The sequence below is a fragment of the Anthonomus grandis genome, chromosome 5, assembly GCF_022605725.1.
Source record: "Anthonomus grandis grandis chromosome 5, icAntGran1.3, whole genome shotgun sequence".
Classification (NCBI taxonomy): Eukaryota; Metazoa; Arthropoda; class Insecta; order Coleoptera; family Curculionidae; genus Anthonomus; species Anthonomus grandis.
In genome coordinates this window covers 32,241,734-32,260,197 of record NC_065550.1, presented here as the reverse complement: position 1 = coordinate 32,260,197, position 18,464 = coordinate 32,241,734, and the positions used below count along the sequence as shown (strand labels likewise).

The following is an 18,464-nucleotide window of genomic DNA, read 5'->3' as shown; positions in this document are numbered from 1 at the left end:
TGGAGGTGAGGAGATAATTGACAGATCTTTGTCAAATATAAAATCAAACGTGCTCCTGTATATCTAGATTCATGTGATTTTTTTTAAGAAGTTATTAAAATTGATTCGTTTTAAAATGAATGCACTGTAAAACCGTGACTGTGTTTGCTTTCTTTCTACCAAATAGTATAAGTTTGAAAAAAGTTCTGAGCTTTTAAACATTGCTACTGGTCTGTCAATGTATAATATATTTTTACTTTGACAAGATTTACAACAAAAATTTTACTACAGATGTTTTGAATGAATTATTTTAAGTATATCAAATAGAAACGTACATGTGAGATTCTGAAACGTCGCAGAAACATCCCAAATAACATGTCATACATTTCAAACATTTTATTGATGGAATGTTTCTGTGGTCGCAAGAGGTTGTTTCTGGCATATTTCCTGCACGTTTCTCTCAATTATTAGGGAACAATAATTATCCATAAGACGCCCATATCAACATCCAAAGACCATCATCAATAGAAAAACCGAAACGGACGGCGTCGTATATCGGCGGCGGCAGTGGCGGGCCTCGCGCCCATCCCACCCTCGGTTGGCGGCGCGGGCGGCTTTCGGCGGCATCGCTCGAAAGACGGCAGTGGGTCAGGTGACGGGAACGCGGACACACACCGACGCCCGACGCGACGCCGTAATCCAGTGCCGTACGTCACTATTTAAAACGTTATTTAAGGGTACGTGGGGCGCCTCCAAAACCCCCCCCCCCCTCCACCCTTACGCCCCATGGGCGTACGTTAAACGCGCCGTTATGATGCATTATTATCATCATCATCATCAATCGGAAACTCTTCTTCTTATTAACGATGGATGCGTTCGTTGTTGAACATTATGAGGTTGATTCAGTTGGTGGCATTGGTGTTGGTTTAGTATAAAAAATTTTGATTGAAAAAAGTGAATCAGTGGATTTAACTTGGACTTTCTGGAGTACATATCAATTGCTATAAGTGAGTTAAGGATTAACAAGTAGCCTAATATATGTTTATAGCATGGTGAATATTAAATGGATTAGGGCTATTTAACCTTTCGGCACGCAACTCCCTTATGTGCTGGGCGGTTTATCAAATATGAATGATGTACATTTGTATGTTTTTACTACCCCTTTAATTACCATTTACATACATGACTAATCTATCATAATTAAATAATAATTATATATTCGTAACATCATCCAAATGATCGGAAAAATTGATTAAATAACGTAAGAGTTTGTAAATAAAAAAGTACAATTCAAATACGTTTTATTTGTCAAATATTAAATTATACATAAATTTTTATTTTCAGCCCACAAATGAGCAAATAGCTCAAAAAGCAGATTATATTCACTGTATATACTTATAAAGTTCAGAAAAGCAAAAGATATCATGTATGTTCTAATTATACAGGGTATATCATAAATAATGGGAAATAATTTAATAGCATAGTCTTTAACAAAAAAAAATGAGGTTAAGTTAAATTTTTTTAGTCAAAGAAAACCAAGATACAGGGTGATAAACTTAATGTAATTTTTTTTTTAATTTTGACCCTTTCATTATTTTTCACAAAATTTATAATATTGTTTCATTTTAATATGAAAAATCATAAAATCTACCTTTTTAAAATTATTTAATAAGCGCCACCAGCAATATTTTAATTTTTGTAATGTAATGAAAACTCCATAACTTTTTTAGACTTGTCATAATTTAATTTCTTATTTAAAATAGGCATTGTATTTAAAAAAGGTATACTTCAAAAGATCTCGGTGCGTTTAACTGTTTTTGAGATATTTACATTTAAAATTTTTAATTCACTTATTAATTTACCCTAATTGAAAACTCTTGGTAGATAGGCACCAATCACATAATCTGATTATCGTAATTGGAGCTTATAATTTTTTTTTAAATTAATTAATGGATCTATAATTTCTAAATAGGTTGATAGGCATTATCAAAAAATTTGATTTTGACAATCGAACAGTTCGTTTACCACAATAAGCAACCTATGTTACTACAATTGTAATAATCGAATATTTTGTGCCACTACAACTAATAAATTTAGAAATAAATAGTACAAAAATTTTACCCTCTTACAATATGAAAGTATAAATTGTTTGTATTATTAGGAATTATTTTTAAGACATTGGAGGATACAAATCTTCCTAACAATCAAGCCATTTATGCTTTTATATTATTATATAAGTAAAATTTGTAATTTTTTTCTAAATTAATAAATGTACATATGTCACTAAATAGATCTGAGCCATTTTACACAGGAAAGTGCAGATTGTTTTGTATAAAGGCCAGAACTGTTTCGATATTTTTTTAAAATAAATTTCAGGAGCAACAAAACTAGATTTATCTTGTCCATTACCACCCTAACATATTAACGTAAATTTGGATAAATCTATGACTATTTATATAGTCATAGATTTATTCACCCTTCACACCACATACAGTTAAATGTATAAAACAGCAATAATGAGAAAAAGTTTGAACAACAATTTCAAAAAGTACTCATGAAGAAACAAAAACCTAATTAAGCCTCGTTAAGCCTTAAAAATATGATTTGTGAATGACGTTTTCCTGCTATTACACTTTCAAAATTTCTTTAATAATTCTTGCATAATTTTGTTCTCGGAAGACCTTCCTGTATGGTTGTAAATACAACAAAACATATAAATAGATTTAATTTTAATAGGATTTGCCACAATTTCGTTGTTTGTGAACTGAGATGAATTCGCGGCCATTTTAGTTAATGGTGCATTTCTAATAAATGGTGTAAAATCGATTAAATCACACCTATTAATTAAAAAGGACTTCTATCAATAAAATACTTTCATTACTGTAAAATGATATATTTTTATTTAACAGTATTTTAACCAGTTTTTGTGGAAGTTTTTCCCTGACAATAAATTTTCAATAGTTTTTCTGTATTATTGACAATAAAAGAAAATTTGTAAATATAATGTTTTTACTAGAATTTCTATAATACAAATCACACAAATATCGGAGACAACAGTAAAATATATTATTACTAAAAATACAGTAATTAAGTAACTAGAAACGGTTGAAGTCATATTGTAGACCATTGCAATCAATAAGATATTATTATATTTGTTTAACATTGGGATCAAAAAATGTGTAATATCTTAAGTTTCATAAAAAGGGTGTGAAAACAAAAATATTCAAAGGCTTTGTACAAATTACAAAATATGTGTCCAGTAAATTGCTCATTTCGTACATTATTATTTATAGGATCCACCAATAGATTTAATTCTAGTAGACTCGGCATTTTTAAACCCAGATTCCCTTGCATTGGAAATATGTGTTTTAGTCTAGATTTTCAAGGGAATTAAAGATATTAGTCGATAATTAGTTAAAACATGGCAAGGACTTTTATATTCGCATATATATCTTTAAAGTACAGCTCAAAGTGATAAGGTGTTCTTTTTTAAGTAGCAATACTAATAATTCTTATCCCAGAGAGCACCGTTGATCCAACGAACATCCAAAATTGATCCAATTATTATTCATTATATCCAGCCAGGTACAAGAAATAAATATTCATTAGATAGCCAAAACGTATCCAATAGTTTAATTATAATTTAGTAAGTTCCAATTTACAAATCTCTAGCTATTGTGTTTCCATAAAAAACCATTTTTTTTAAAGGCTAACTAATTTATTTTTAAACAAAAATTTAATTTTTTGCACGTGATTCGAAGTAATTTCTCTTATTCTTCTCTCTCAAATAAATATGGAGAAATCAATATATATATTTTGACTTGAATTTGAATGCGTGTATATAATATATTGCCCATACTCCAATTTTAAAGCTTAAACGCTACTAAGAGTATCCCAGAAAATAGTTATATTATAGGCACTAAAAATCAAGATCTTCAGTCAATAAACGACAAATTATTTTATTTCTTCCAGGCATAGAATGTCAATATCTTGAATTTTTAGTGTGTGGATTTTAATATTTTTTTAGAAGTGATTGAGGTACTCTTATACTTTTAAAAATCAATAGAAACATAATTTGTGACCAATAAAACTCAACATATTTATTAGTCAATAAGAAAAAAAGTATTCTATTTCTTCCAGGCACTCATATGAGAAAAATGTCAATATCTTGATTTTTAATGGATGAATTTAAATATTTTTTAAGAAAATATTTAAAAAGCTCTTAGGGTATCCCAGATATAAATAATTACAAAATTTTAGCCACAAAAACTTAAGATATTCACTTATCAGTAAGAGATAAATTATTTTATTTCTTCCAGGCATTCCAGTGAGAAAAATATAAATATTCCAAGTTTTGGTGCATGTGTTGTATCAAATTAAAAGCTTTTAACTCTATTCTATGTTAAATCCCAGTTCCTTTTTTGGTGCCAAATGATACAAAACTTTCATCAAACTGAAATTCTCCTTGGATGTTGTCGACAAAAAAACACACACCGATTAAGTTCGTGCCAATTCGTACCCATTAAAGTTAAGCATCCTTAAGAAAACCCTTACGAGAACTTTGTCATAAATATTTCAAACCTAACCTAGTCTAATTTTAGACTCCACTTAGCAAACAAACCTAAATAAACATACGTGTGTAAATCCTTTTTACCCTTTAGGGGGAAACCTAAGCAAATACATTAAACTTCCTCCATTTATTTATTTCTTTAATGTGGAGGTACGTCGGAAGAACCACATTAAGGGTTAAGCTTAATTCAATATTATTTTAATGCTATATGGGGCATAATCTTAATGGATATGAGGCACATTTTTCCTTTTAAATACAATAGGAAGTATGTTTAGACAAACAACAGTTTGGAATATGCTTTTCGTATAAAATGGAATGCGTTGACTGATTTAAAATGCAAAAGTAGTAATTCTTATTTATGCCCTCGTATTCTAGCCGTAACGAATAAAAACATTCGAAAAAATATAGAGGGAAAAACGCACAAAGTTAATAAACACGCCCTCGTTGCGTGTTAATATGTTAAATAAATGGATAGATTTAGTGGAAGATAGGAAATTGCGAACTATTGACCGAGCTGTTAAGGGCGACGGCGTATAAATATCATTATTTCCCTTTTAAGGTCTGTAATTTTCGTTTGTTTGTCTATAATATAAAAGGTGTTTGTTGACCTAAAAAATTAATACCGAAACGTATTACATTAATGAGGTTTAATTCGCAAATTAAAAAGGGAAAAATACACTCTACAGCAAGAATATGATTCAATTGAGTTCCCTAACTATCAAAGAATATTAGCTAAAATGATAGTTATTTTTATGAACTTACTGCATATCAATATTAATCATGTATAATTTTTTAGTACATTTATTTCATTATATTATAACAACGAATTGAAATAAACCTCAGCCAATTTTCATTTTTAATGCCCATATATTAAATTTATTTAATTACAACATTAATTACGGCATGATGTTCAAATAAGTTATGCATTTCTTAAGCACAGACCTTATAAACCTAAAAAATATTAAAATAATTCTAGCTAATTTAATTTTAAACTGTGCCCTCAGATAACATAAATCATCGAGTAGACCCTTTGATAAGAATGTGCTAGCGAAGTGCAGTAATTTCAATTTTATCCATTTCCATTATGGAAGAGTTCCAAGTCTTAAGAGCGCCATTAGTTCAGTAAGTCGCATTTAATCGTTCTAAAACCATCGAATGTCTCGCTGTCTTAAAATAGTTTAAATCATCTGCTTAATAATAATTAGTAGTTTATTTTCATGAAGGTGTATAAAGAAATTATGCATAAAAGAGTAATAAAAATTCTTGCTAAATTAATTTTAAAAATGTCTCCCTAGCTAATATAAAGCTCCGAGAAAATACTTTGATAGAAATGCTCCAGTAAAGTGCAGTGATTCCAATTTTATCCATTTTCATTATGGAACAACTCCAAGTCTTAAAAGCGGCCATTACTTCTCTTCACTGACTTCCATTTAATCATTCTAGAACCCCCGAATATCTCAATGTTTTAGAAAAGTTCACTTTTGAGTAATGACATTAAATTAGGTGAATTATAATTGATCGTAATCCAAAATGAGAGTGTGCCTCATATCCTTTTAAATTATGAAATTTTCAACTAAATTGGCTTATTTGTTTTAAAAAGAACGCTACTAATTTAATTTAAAAAATATTTTCCTAGCAAATTGAAATCTTTAAAGGGCACTTTGATCAGAATATTCCAGGAAAGTGCAGCAATTTCAATTTTATCCGTTTTTATTATGGAATACTTTTCTTTACTGATTGGTTTGATGAAAATTAAAAAAGAGTGCAGCATACCCGTTTAAATTATGGATTTATGAAGTACAAATGACTCAAACAAAAAATGTCTCAGGAGGTATTTATTAGGTATATCATTAAGTGTTTTTTTTTACAAAAAGTTTCGTTGTAAGGTGAATCGATTACCATCGGTCATAAAATACCTTTTTTTTTAAATAGAGAATCTAATGGCCGACCAATAGGCCTGATTTAAATTCTCTAGATGTTTTTCTATAGGGATGTCTAGTAAAAAAAGTCGTCACCCAGATATTATTTCGAATGCAATATATAAAAAAAAACAAGAAAAACTATTTAAAGCTGAAGAATAATTGATTCCAAAAACCTAAAAATCGTCGTATATAATAATTTTATATCTTTATAAAGCTGTGTCATTCACCCAATTAAATTATGCATTTCTATTCATTCTTAAATTCTAAAAAAACAAAAGTAATGATTGCTAATTTAATTTTAATTGTATGTCCCTAAAGAATATAAATCTTCAAAAGGATTCTTTGATAAACGAGGATTATAGCAGTATGCAATAATTTCAATTTTATCCATTTCTAATATAGAAGAATTAAACGCCATTGCTGCTTTCCAGAGGTGCATTAATGATTATCGAAAAGGTGTGCATTATGCTTTCCTTAAGTGCTTTTGGTCTTGAAATCCTAAAAAGAAGAAGAAATTTTTTGTTTATAGTGATTAACTTAAAACATATCAAATAAATTGTTTAATGAAAAAACTCGTTCTACGATGAGAGTGTGCAAATTTAAAAAATTACCCTTATAAATAACTAATAATTAGAGGGTGTGTATCAGGGCTCATTAAATTATGCATTTTTTAAGTACAGATCACCTCAAAAACGGAGGTATTTAGGCAATATTTTTATAAACATGTACGATACATTAATTGGATCAAAAACTGACTTAAAAAGTAAATTTTTTATCATAAGAACATTTTTAAATTCAAAAGAACTTATCGGTTATAAATTCTTAACTGTGTCAATTTTGATATATGGCATTTTGGTATGGGATATTAGGTATTAGGTATAAAATTAATAAATATGGTAGGAGTATTCTAATCCCTCATGAAAAATCACCGATTCTCGTCTATATTATTTAATCTCAATTTTATTAATATTTAATACAATAACGCTATTTTTGTATTGAATATTTATTAATATACATATATATATATTTATATCAAATTTAAGTAAACAAACTGTGTTATTAGATTGGATATTAATGACGAAACCAACTGTTATTCATGCGTATTATTTTGGAAAACAATGATTTTTGAAAACAATTTCTTACTGGTAAGTTATGTGGGGTGGGTGGGGGGTTACGGGTAGGTTTAATGAAAAACGTTTTTTTTTCGGAAAATAATGAAAGAATATACGTATATAATATACGATTCTGTTAACAAATGGGAGAAAATTGCGCAATTTAAAAAAATTAATAAGGGATTTTGCACACTTATGAAATACCTATTTAAAAAATGTATTAAATATATTTTTAGTTGATCAATAATAAAATGAGGAATTTTAATAAATATTCTTATTCCTTTTAGGCTTTTGGGACCAGAAGCACTTAAGGAATGCATAATTTAAATATCTGGGATGCACGCATTTTTATTAATCATTAAATGCAACTCTATCAAAAATTTCTATTCTTTAGGGACATACAATTAAAATTAAATTAGCAATAATCACTCTTGTTCTTTTAGGACTTAAGAGTAAATAGGCGAATTTTCTTTAAAAAATGCATAATTTAATTGGGTGTGATACAAAGTTTTATAAAAACAGTCATTAAATACAATTTTTTTTTAGGTTTTTGTGGTTTTATTAACTAAACTTAAATCGGGCCTATTAGCTGGCCATTGGGTTCAAAAATATTTAGTCTGCAAAAGTTCCTTTACTTGATAGTAATTTCCAATTGAAAATTTTAAATTATTAGGTCTATTTAATGCAGTGAGAGAACAAGCAATGTAATTTGATTTTTCTTCATTCAAACAAATTGTATAAGTTTTAACCAGTTTTTTTATTCACTTTTGTTTGATCCCAACTGGAACCGTTAAAAAATAAGGCGCTGTTACTTGTATATGAAATAATTATTCCATAAGTTAGCTTAATATCAAAAAGAGGATTCAGATAAATTATAAACAAAATAAGATCAAGTACGGTAGCTTATGGCATACCTATTATTATGAACAAACTCAACAAATTGTCGTCTATTTTGTGAATAATTTTTCATAAGCATGTTTGCGTTTCCCCTTATCCTATACTGCTTTAAAACTTAAAAAAGCTTAGTGTATGTGATACCGTATCGAAAGCCTTAGCCAGGTCAATAAAAACACTAAGACATTTCCTTAATTAATTTGGATTTTTGAACATTCCTTCCCTATAAATTAAAATTCAACTCTCAATTGCCTGGAATAAAAAATTATTTATTCCAGGACGTCACCTGCAGCCATATTCTTGCAATCGGAACATTATTCGTATACATTTGTTCCTGATAAATTTAATTAATTTTCTTCCTAATTTCAAATAATGCTACAGATATAATCTAAAATAAACAATTTAACGAGAAAAAAAAAGAAAGAAAAAGAGAAATCTCGTTATTCCACGCAACGACCCGTTTTAAACTTTTCAAGCTGTGAGTTTTCGAGCTGAGATAGTCCGCATATAAAGTAAACCTTCCGTGTTAAATTAGTGTCCCGGTCTCGTCCGTAACCTTTTAAAGTTTTGCTTTAAAAAGTTTCAACGGTACAACGTCGTGTCAGCAACTTCGCTTGCATTTTCAATTACGTTAACTGAACAGAATGTTCCGCAGGAGGATGCGCCCTGACGACGTACGGATATATTCCGGATTTTTACTACCAGATGGGAACAATACGTTTTTAGAGAAATTTTTTATTTTTTGAGCCGTAAGGGGGGTAAATTGGGTGTAATGGAAGTTAATAAAGTGAGTATACGTCAGTATTAAAACGGCGTAGGAAGAGTGAGTTTGTTATTAAAAAAAATTTAATTAAAAAGTTAATTTGAACGTACGACAACTTTACAAAGCAGAAACTGAGCCTAAGAATCCGTCCTAAATTTATATTTATATCATATTAGAAGTTCCTTCTGCTATCTACCTTAAAATTGCACAAACGCACCCCGACCAACTAATTTAAATAATAATAATAATAGTCTATATTAATATTCAAGTATCTAAGCAAAATTTTCCCAGAGAAATTGAGAAAATAGAAACCAAACTGAAACTTTTCAATCAGTCAAGTTTAAATCAGTATTTGCTTAAAGTAAAGCCGCAAGTGGTTTGGAAAGTTTCCCTAAGCCTTGAAGATATGCTTGTTTTATGCGATTATGTTTACCAATAATGTCTCAATAATTTATCAAGATTGGCTGAAATATTTGATGAAATTAAATTCGCGAAATAATTCGGATAGCTGAAGGAAACTTTAATTAAATAAGTTATGCATAATTTTAATGGATACGACTACTAAGGAAAATTTAATAACGTTAAGTTGTATCGTTGGACTGGAAATTCCGCAAGGCGGTTCATTTTTTTGTAATTTCCTTATTCCGGCCCTGGGAAATCCAAAAAGGATTGCACAGTTCGCAGAAAACAATTTCCTGTCGGCTTGACAAAAACATACGAAAAATGTACAACCCGAGAAAACGAAATCTAGTTTTAACCCTCGTTCTTCTAGTTCTTGTATTTCACTGTCCATTATATTTTCCTTTTGTTGCAGCAAGATGGATGGGGCCTCCTTATATTTTATTTTTTTGTGAATTATTTCTTGAGGACTTTAAACAAAAATGGTTTTCCCTAATTAAATTCGTTCATTTGTCATTAGAATGTACTACAAGTCGGGAAGAAAGTGAAATGCCTAAAGTGTTCAAGGAAATCACTAAGAAACCTTATGCCTGAACCAATTATTAATTCATTAGTTTATAATTGTTGTTTCAGTTAATATTACAATTCCAGGCAGTCGTGCTCTAAATTTCTTACTCTTTCAAGTACTTTAATTAACATTATACCTCAAATGCCAAGAATAATTTATAATGAATTAATGACTTTTCAATTTAAATTATTTTATAATTTTAGGCAGCCGAGCTGTAGATTTTAGGCATTTTAATTCAAATTATGAATTAGTAAGTAATTCAGGCATTTTCATTGAAATAATGACTTAAATATCTGGATTTAATAATTAATTAATTAATTAATAGTGAACGTTAAAGTTAGAATTATTATAAAATTCCAATCAATCAAGCTGTAGATTTCAGGCGCTTTAATTAAAATTATGCCTCAAATGTATGGACTTATTAATTAATTAATTTATAGTTAAAGTATAGGTTAAGATAATTTTCCAATTCCTGGCTCTGTGAATTTTTGACCATTTCAGGAATTTTAATTAAAATGATGCGTCAAATGCCTGGAATAATTAGCTTATTAATTTTTGATTAATATTTAAAGTAAAATTATTTGACAATTCTAGGCAGTCAAGCTGTAGATTTCTTACTATTTTAGATAGTTTAATCAAAATTATGACTCAATTGCCTGGAATAATTAATTAATGAGTAGATTAGTTACATTTCAGTTTTAATTTTTTTTACAATTCCAGGTAGCTGAACTATAGATTTCAGGTTTCCTAATTAAAATAATAGGTCAAGTGCCTTACCATTTGAAAAACTTATTCTAATTCAAGTGATGCATCAAATACCTGGACTAATTAACAAATTAATTTTTAGTTAACGTTTAAGTTAAAATTATTTTGCAATTCCAGGCAGTCGAACTATAGACATCTTACCATATCAAGCAATTTAATTAAAATTATGACTCAAATGCGTGGAATTATTAATTGATTAATTACCTACTGACGATTTAATTTAAATTGCAGCCAGTCAAGCTGTAGATCTCTCACTATCTCAGGCAGTTTGATTAAAATTATAGCTTAAGTGCCTGGAATAATTAATTATCGAGTTTATTAGTAACATTTTAATTTAAATTATGTTGCAATTTAACTGTTAGATTTCGAGTTTTTTAATTAAAATTATAGGTCAAATGCCTGAGCTTATTAAATAATTAATTTTTAGTTAAAGTTTAAGTTAAAATTATAACCTAAATGCCTGGAATAATTAATTATTGACTTAATTAGTGACGTTTTAATTTAAAATATGTTGCAATTTAATTGTTAGATTTCAGGAATTGTTAGATTTTTTAATTAATATTATGGGTTAAATGCCTGTGCTAATTAACTAATTAATTTATAGTTAATGTTTAAGTTAAAATTTCTTACTATTTCAGGCACTTTAATTAGAATTATAAATCAAGTGCCTGAAATAATTTATTAATTTATTATTTATTATAATGACGTTTCAGTTATAAAAATATTTTACATTCTAGGAAGTCGAGCTGTAGATTTGTGGTAATAAAATTAAATTTAACTTAATTAAATTTATTATTCATGTTTCAATTATAATTATTGATTTTTGACTTTGGAATTAACTTTTTTTGTATAGAACCTGCATAATAATTTTTAATCACATTTTTATACAAAATATTAAAAGAGTTATCAATGTTTTTTAAATTATTTGTAATAGCACTAAAATCTCAAATTTTCTCACAAAATCATTGATTTTATACACAATTTCATATTGACATACAAAATGCAATACAGTTTTCTTTCTTCGTCAGTTTCTGAATATTTTATTTAAATTATTACATTTTTACCTACAACAGTAAAAAATTGTCAACATTTATGAATATATATGCAAAGAAACCGTGAATTCAATTTTTTTTAAAACCTTTGATTTCTCAAACAATTTTGTACCTGCATAAAAAATGCAAAATATTTTTTTCTGTACCTACGTCAATTTTTCAGTCACGTAGATTTCAGGCATTTTAATTCAAATTATGCCTTAAATACCTGAGCTTAATAATTAATTAATTTTTAATTAAACTTTGAGTTAAGCTTATTTTACAATTTCAGGTAATCAAGCTGTAGATCATAGGTATTTTAATTAGAATTACAGGTCAAATGCTTGGACTAATTAATTAATAAATTTATAACTAACTTTTAAATTAGAATTATTTTATAATTTGAGGCAGTCGTGCTCAATCATCAATTTCTTACTATTTTAGAAACTTTTATTAAAATTATGACTTAAATGCCTGGAATTTCATTTTAATTTTTTTAAATACATTTTTGTATATACATGAAAAAAAAAGTTCAATTTTTCTCAAAAACCCCTAATTTCTAAAAAAAAATTATACTTGCACAAAAAATGCAAAATAATTTTTTCTGAGTATCAGTTTTTACATCAAGTAGATTTCAAGCACTTTAATTAATATTTTGCCTCAAATGCCTCGACTTATTAATTACCTAATTTATAGTTTACCTTTAAGTTAAAATTATTTTAAAATTTCAGGCAGTAGTGCTGTAAAATTATTACTATTTTGGATACCTTAATTCAAATTATGACACAAAAGTCTTAAATAATTAATAAATAAATTTACTAATGACATTTAAATATAAAGAAACATGAAAAAAAAATTAGATTTCTTCCTAAGGAAATTCGTTCTTTTATCATTAAATTTTAAATTGTTTCTCCTTTTTGAGTTTTTCTCTTTAGACACCTGAGAAGAAAACTCCAATTTCCTTATGCTCGATCGGTTTTCTTTAAAATTCCACTCGATCGGGAAGAACGTTACCTACTAAAAATGCCAAAAGTTTCCAAGAAAATCGCTAAGGATCCTTTAAGCCCGCGCCAATAAACTATCTGCGAAGATGAGTAAAACTTTAAGGAAAAACTTTCCGTTGTATTTATATATCTTCATAAATATTAAGCGTTGAAGTTTTCCAGCATCTCTTACATGGAAAACTCCTGGTTTCTGTCGAGTTTCATTAAACAGTTTTCGTACCTTAGTGTCGATGATATTTTCCGTCATGAAATATTTCCCTTTTAAAGTTATAGCAATTAAGTAAACTTATATGGAGAAAAAGGAATATTTGATGAATGGTGCGTAATTAAATATGTAATATTACTTTTTTTTATTGTATTTTATATCGTGTTTTATATTCAATAAATATTAGGAATATCAATTGAAAATTTAAATTTATTAGAATTAATTAAAATATATATTATATTAATGAAATCCCATCAACTATAATAAAAACATGCAGAAAATATTTAATTTATGATTCTTCAGGCAATATTTGTAAAATATAAAATATTATATAATGTTGTGTATTAATGTCAAAATAAAAAATGGGAAAAAAATTATGGTTTTTTATTAGCTTCTCTCTTTCACAACTGAATATTTATTACATGCGAAAAATTGAGACAATAGAGTTATAATTTAACAATACAAGTACAACTTGCACCTTAACATTTATATCATAAAAAGCATAACTTAAGATCTGAATGGAACATTTTAAATAAAAACTACAAGCTAAAACCCTATAAAATTCACAAACTTATAGCAAAACCCGTCTTATCTTAGTAAATTCAGTCTTAAAATGCATTACCGAAAAAGATAAATACGGTAGATGGCACGTAATCTTTTAAGCCGGTACGTCCGTAATGGCTTCTGCTGCGAATAAACTGTTGTTTAAGAAATTTGTAACTCCCTTAGTACAACATTAAGGGGCCATAGCGCTATTTGTTTTAAGTCAGCACCCTGACACCGGATATATGACTTGCTATAACGGTAATTTATTGTGCCTGTGCTGAATTAAATGCGTGAAATCACGCAACTCTCTCTTGGAATCTTGACGTATAATTTAGTGTATTACACCTCGGGAGTATACAGATAAATATAGTCTGAATATTTAGGGAGGCACATTTGTTTTTCAGATATGGAAAAGAGAAATGTAAAGTAAATGCTGCAATATATTTGTTTCATTATGTGTAGTGTTTTGTAACGATTAGTGAAAACTAGAGTAAAATTGGACCAATTTTTATTGAACAGTAAACAGTGTTGCGAAGAGGGATTTGTTTAAAAAATTCGTGGCCCTCATGGTTATAATTAATTAAATAATTAAAAATGCTTTTACTCGAAATTGTGTCCTAGTTTGCTCTTTTAAATTAAAATTTATTTGTTTTTTATTATATTTTTTTGAATATTTATACTTCTAAATATTTACTAGCTACTAGGGAAAATTCGAGCAAAATTAGACCATTTTTCAGTAAGCAAATAACATTTTCGTGAAGAAGATTTTTATTTAAATATTCGCGACCCCTATCGTTTTGAATGTTGGTGTTATTTAATTATTTAAAAAATTCTCTTACTCGAAATAATGTTCCAGTGCCCTTAATTTTTTATAAATTTAAGTAATTTTTATATAAAATAATTTCCAACAAATTTCAATTAAAATGTATAGTAAATGCCTCAATTCAATATTCCAGACAGTCGAATCGAATATATTTAATTTAATTAAACCAATTGCAACTGTCCAATAATGCCTATTTAATAATCAATAAATAGTTAAATTAGTTATGTCAGGCAGTTAAACACAATAATTTTTATTTATTTAATTACACTAATTAACTGCCTAGAGTTTAAGAAATAATTAATGCATAAGAGCCTAAAATAAAAAAAATTAAACTTTTGCTGCCTGGAATTGTAAAATAATTTTAATATAATTGTATATAATTATTCCAGGCAGTTAATTCTAATTTATTTATCTTATTTTAACTATTTAACTGCCTGAAATGCAAAAATCATATCTGTACTACCTGAATTTGTAAAACACTTTAAATTTTAATATAATTAATAGATAAATTATTCCAGGCAGTTGAACATAATACTTATTCCTTAATTAAATATTTAAAAATGCTTTTACACGAAATTGTGTTCTAGTTTGCTTTTTTATATTAAAATTTATTTGTTTTTTATTAATTTTTTTTAAATATTTATACCTCTAAATATTTACTAGCTACTAGGGAATATTAGAGCAAAATTAAAACATTTTTAAAAGTTCTCGACCTCTATCGTTTTGAATGTTGTTGTTAATTAATTATTTTAAAAACACTTACTCTAAATACTGTTCTAGTGTCCCTAATTTTTTTATAATTTTAAATAATTTAAATTAAAATGTATAGTAAACGCCTTACTTCAATATTCCAGGCAGTCGAATCTAATATATTTAAATTAATTAATGTATTGAACCAACTGCAATTGTAAAATAATTCCTATTTAAATATCAATAGAAAGCTAAATTAAATATGTCAGTTAATTTATTTATTTACACTATTAAGCTGCCTTAAATTTAAAAAATAATTAATGCATAAGAGCCTAACATAAAAAAATCAAGCCTTTTGCTGCCTGGAATTGTAAAATAAAATAATTTAAATAAATATTTTATATTTATAGTTATAGTTATTCCAGGAAATCTATAATATATTTGTCTTAATTTAACTGCCTAAACTTAAATAAACTTAAGGTTCAACTGCCTAAATTTGTAAAATAATTTGAATTTTAATACAATTAATGAATTAATTATTCCAGGCAGTTAAACATAATATTTCTGCTTTAATTTAACTGACTTAATTATTTAAACTGCTTTTATGTAATTTTCTAAGTATACTTTGAAGTGTTTTTTAGCTACTAGTGGAAACCAGAGTAAATTCGGACGTTTTTTCTGAGAAAAAAGCACTTTTGTAAAGAGTTTATGATTAAAAATTCATGTCCTTTATCAAGCTGAATAATTATTCTAATTAATTGTTTTAGAAATTATTTAAAAATACTTTTACCCGAAATAGTATTCTAGTGTGCTCTTTTTATCAAAATTTCAAGTGCTTTTTATAAAAGGCCGAAACTTGGGTACAGTTGGCTTAATAGTAACAGAACAACAATCATCCAACATCTAAAAAATAATCACATATTTAGTGTCTTTTTAGTGGCACATAAAAAATACTTTTACTACAGTTAGTGTCCTAATCTAATTTTTCTATTATATTGAAAAGTGTTTACTAGCTACTAGTGAAAACTAGAATAAAATCGACCAATTTTTTACTGACCAAAAAAAAACTTTTGTAAAGAGGATTTTTGTTTGACAATTGACCTAATTAATTATTTAAAAAAATGCATTTATTTGAAATATTCTTCTAGTGTGATTTTTTCTTATAATTTTACCGATTAAAAAATAAGATTAGAGTAGTAATGGGATTATAGTAGTATTTTGCGGACGTTTTTAAATTAAATTAGTCACAATAGGTTTATTATTGTCTTTTTTATTCACACATGAAAAATTAATAATTTATCAGTTTACTTATAGGTAATGGGTCTATTATAGACTCTAATTATATGTTGACCCGATAATTTAACCTATACGTCCACCAAACATCGATTTTCATGTCAAGTTAATTTAATAATTAGCAGTACCCTTCTTGTTTATTTTCTCTTTGACTTGCCTTTCGCTTCTTTTATAGGTGAATGACCCTAAAGTGTGACATTCGATCTCTCTTTAGATAAAATAACTGTAATGAGCAAAGATAATACGTGTTTAGACTTCGTATGGGGCATCATCAATTCTTTTAACACAATGTGAATTTCTGTTAATATTTAAAATAGTTTTTAAAACCCCTTAGAGGAGACAAGGAAAGATTTTTTACTACAATCATAGGCATTTATAGTAAACTGGAGTACAATTGGACCAGAAGCATTAGACTACCAAACAATTGAAATAAAATTGTTGTCTTTTTTGTGGTCACTTAAAAAATGCATAAACCCATGAAAGTGAATGCCAAAATATCCATTTTGAATGCATAAGCTTTATAACGTACACTTTTCTACTTGTGTTTTTTCCTAATAAAAACCTTTTGCATCCCAGATTAGTCAGCTGATATGCATTCTAATCCCTCGAGGCTTCACACAGCATTAACCCGAAAATTTCCTGTCTCCCATGCACCGGGGGGTATTAAGATCTTACGTCATGAAATCCCCACGAAACGTGCATAAAGACTTGCTTTTCACCTAGATTTTGCCAGACCTCCAGTATTCCGAAATATGAGCTCTTGTCTTATTTTGTAACAAGTAATAATTAGAACATTTCCATCATTTAAAAGAGCACTTAAAGTATTAGCGTGATATTTATATCTTAACTGCGGCAACGTCAATCTTAATATAAACTTTAATACTGTGTAGGATTTTAGTATTAAAGTTCTCAATTAGATTTTGAATATTTTATATGGAGTAGTTGTTGTGTCCATTTGGGTTGTGTATTATTTAAGTTATAATTAATGTTTTTGCAGGTCGGAGTGTACTTGACGTACTGGGAAGTTATCTGAAAAATTCAAGTTGATAGCGTCAATCCTAACGCGGATTTGCATAAGGTTACTGATATGATTTATGTTTTTTTTTAAATGAATAATGCCTATTTAAATTATGCACATATTAATATGTAATTACTCTGAAATTATTGGAATGTCATATTATAGAAAGAAAGAAAAAATATTGGAAGAAAGATTATTATTAAACTGGCGCTAAAGATGACCTAAAAGCCAAGAGTGGTTTGCTTATTTTGACAAATCAATTCCTCGAAATACAGGAACCTACCAATAATTTTAATTTAATAATGTATTAAAAACGAAATCCACTCAAGCACAGCAATATTATTAAGACATTATTTTTTTTATAAAACTGATTCAATTAATATAATTAAAAATATTTTATAAATAAGAGAGTTATGTCCATTTCAATTATGCATTTTAAATTAATAAATTGATTTTTTCCATTAAATTAAAACGTACTTTGTTTACATGCAAAATTTATAAATTCAATTAAAAAAAAGTTAATCGAATAAATTCTGAAAAAAAAATTAAAAATGTATATTTTACAAAAAAATTTAAATCATGTTTACAAAATTAAAACGTATTTTTTTACATATAATCTGAGGAGATAACAACTCCCTAAAGAAAAGTGAGTCATTCCTATTTAAGTTATGCATTTAATTATCTTTAATATATAAAATTAATGAAATATTGATTATATATTAGCTTGAATGTCTTGTCAATCCTAATAAAAAAAAATATATCAAATTCAAAAGTGGATTTCGTCCTTGGTAACGAAAATGACATTTTGGGGGACGATATTATTTTTCAGTCGCTCGTCTATGCAAGTAAATGGGATGGTCAAGTCTGGGATGGAAAATGCAT

At 27.5% G+C, this 18,464-nt stretch overlaps 1 protein-coding gene across 1 annotated transcript in view; it reads left to right on the top strand.

Annotated features, from left to right (window-relative positions):
* The first annotated feature begins 637 nt into the window (after window positions 1–637).
* Window positions 638–18,464, top strand: part of LOC126736299 (hemicentin-2-like) — a 224,876-nt gene continuing 207,049 nt past the window's right edge. The window contains exon 1 of the mRNA XM_050440589.1: window positions 638–986. The gene's annotated coding sequence lies outside the window, so the exon portion shown is untranslated. The remainder of the gene's footprint in view (window positions 987–18,464) is intronic.